The sequence below is a fragment of the Fragaria vesca genome, linkage group LG3 (assembly GCF_000184155.1).
Source record: "Fragaria vesca subsp. vesca linkage group LG3, FraVesHawaii_1.0, whole genome shotgun sequence".
Classification (NCBI taxonomy): Eukaryota; Viridiplantae; Streptophyta; class Magnoliopsida; order Rosales; family Rosaceae; genus Fragaria; species Fragaria vesca.
Window position 1 is genome coordinate 14,511,148 of NC_020493.1, and position 3,155 is coordinate 14,514,302.

Sequence of the window (3,155 nt, forward strand, 5' to 3'; positions counted from 1 at the left end):
GAGCTTCACCTGCCCAGCGCTCCTCCTCTAGTCCTAGGCACGGCGTCGCACCACCATAGGTGGAAAGAGGGTGGTCTTGCAGTCCAAAACAGACCGGCAGCAGCCAAAAAGGTGGCCGGACGGCCGACTTCTTGTCGGCAGAAAACTGGCGTTCGTGAGGCGTCGGGAGCTCGGGAGAGGAAGAGAGTGAGAAGAGAGAAGAGAGGGAAGAGAGAAAAAAAAAGAGGCTGACTTATTTTTCGGGTTCCCAAAAACATCCCACACACATTTTTCTACTTATACTCTTTTCAAACCCGGAAACAAATTTCCTCTGAACATAACTTCTTCATACGACATCCGTTTTAGGCGTGCCGCATGTCTACGAACTGGTATCGACAAATTCTACAACTTTCGTGAAGGAAGTTTTCAAAGATAACTTACGGAAGATAAAGTCAACTTTTGGCCTCTTATAAGTCAAAGCACCTTAAAAAAACTCCCGAAACTTCAACTTCGCACAAACTAAAGAATTTCCATAAATAATCCTTCACTAAATAAGGGAATAATACAAGAAAAATTTATATGAAAATATAGGGTATTACATAGTGAATTCTAAAAGGCAATCAATAAATTTTAGAGATTTCTCTATGAAACATACAAATTTTGAGAATTCTATAAATATAAAGGATATGTTTCTCTCTCTCTTCTTACTTTTTGTATTATAGATGATGTTTTACATGAGCAGTTGAAGTCAAAAAATAATGTTTTTCCTCTAAAATAGATATAATTCTTGTTTTACATGAGCTGTTAGAGATGTTCTAAGACGCAGGCCAGAATAGCATAGTACCATTACAAACTTGTAAAATTCCGCTCACTTATTTTGTGAGCCTAACAGAGAATAAAATCCTAGATATAATGCAGATACTAGAGTTAATACATCTTATCGCCTGAGCGCTCAATTCCGGTGCTTCAAGTACATATTAACCATCTCACCAATCCAATATCATATTTGTCTGCAGGCTAAAAGCAACCTACTTTTTAGGCCCAGACTTCCCTGGACTATCCACCTTCCATTGAGCCAAGAGTCAGGCCCAAAAGACCCAACCCTAGCCTATAGAAATTGAACCAGCCCAACAAGCCCACCTTTCTTGGATTGAACCTAGACTTCAACCCAAGGACCCGAGCCCAAGCCCAGACCCGATTAGGTAGCAATCAGATCTTTGCAGCGGCCATGTTTCCCGACGACTGCCAAGGTTCTTCTCTTGGCACAGAGATCACTGTCGGTATGAGGTTGATCATCTCCCACAATTCAGCTTTCCACCCTTCATCAGCACACGCGCCAACCTTCTTAGATCGAGCGTTCTCCGTCTTAAGCATCAAAGATGCCTTTCCTCCTAGAATAGAGCTGCCAGATCTCACCGTTGACATAATAAGAGCCGTCGACCTGAACCCGCTTACCGAGGTTGCTTCCTTTGATGTCTCATACACCGATCTTCTTCCATTGAAACAACCCTCAACCGCAGCGCACCGCCGTGGCTGGAGTCCTAAATTGGTCGAGATCCAGAAGCCGCCGTTGCTTGCGAGGATCTCGTCTCTCTGGACTACCGCTATCGATTTCCCTCTGCTATATGGTCGGGAGAGCACAAGGCTCTTCGCCGTCGTTGTGGAATTGTCGAAACCCTAGGCTCTGCATAAGTCGGAGCATCCTCGTCTGCCTATCGTGATACACAAGTGAAATTCATGACTTTCATTACATGTAAATTTTTTTCTTTTCATAAAATTTTCATAATCGTACAAGGTACTTTGAATTTCTATACATTAAAGACAAAACATGACATTTAAGACAATATACTAGAATTTACTATATACTAATACTGGTACAGCCCATATACTGTTCATAAGGACCCATGCGAAGTTACTTTTCCATCCCTATTTCCTGATTAATCACGAATTTGCCCACAGGTGCGAAATTACACATTTGCCCTTCTTATCATGAAAAATCACAGCTTTGCCACTGCAGTTGGTTTCAGTCACAGCCCAGTAAAAGACCATTTTGCCCTTTCTCTCATATCTTTTTACAATTTTGCCACTCAATTTTCAGATACCTTTCATTAAAATTATAAAAAGACTATTTTACCCTACTCAGATAGCTTTATTACTGATTTGTCATGCTTCTATTCTAAATCCTGCAGCAACGCACGGGTCACTGCCTAGTCTTGACCTAATATATGTACATGTCAATGACATCATTTAATAAACTCATATTTTGAGGAGTGAAACGGTCTCTTTGATTATTTTTTTACTCTACACACCCAGGTCTCTCTTTTTCTCTAAATGCACACCTAACTTTGTCTTTCTCTCCAAGCTCGTATTTCCTCGAGAAATCACTCGATCAAAAACCACAAACCTGAAATCCTAACTTTTGTCTCTTCTATTACGATGACACTGCAATTGCAGCGGAGATCATGTGTTGATGTCATCGTTGTGGAGTAAAGGATTGACAGAGTCGATGGTCCAAGACATGGTATTGGTTATTCTTCTGCCAATCTTTGCAATAATGGTTGGCTTGTATCAACAAATACCTCTTGATTTATATATTTGATTTGAATCACCCTCGCCAGTCACCCGTGAAACATATAGAACATGATTCCACCAAGAAGCAGGAGTAAATCAAAGCATTTCTCTGAAGTACTCGAGTGAAGAAGACAACGTTGATGAGGTACATGGGCAAAGGAAATGTGTCTGAGGGTTCAACATCGTCGTTTTGATGGTGATGATCCACCACCTTCACTTTCATTTTCACCGCATCATTGACCAGACTGCCAGCTCCTCCTACTCTCTTGGTGGTCTGTTGCCATTATCGATAGCTTTTGGACGTCCATCGGATACACTCAGTCAAGAGGATGGCTGCAGCGCGCATGGACCAAAGCGAAAGGGTTGCGTCAAATTTTGGGTCGTGGACTAGTATAAAGGTTGTCCTCATGTTTCCTTGCTTAGGAATCCGATGGCTTTGAGGATTGTAAAAGTCGGAAGAGGTGTGGTGGGAGTGGATTTGGAAGGTGAAGGAGGTGTGGTGGCTGCCGCCTCGTTGTAGTCATACATAGCTTTCAATCTAGGTTTGGGCATGTGGAGAGAGAGAGAGAGAGAGAGAGAGAGAGAGAGAGAGAGAGTAGTATATA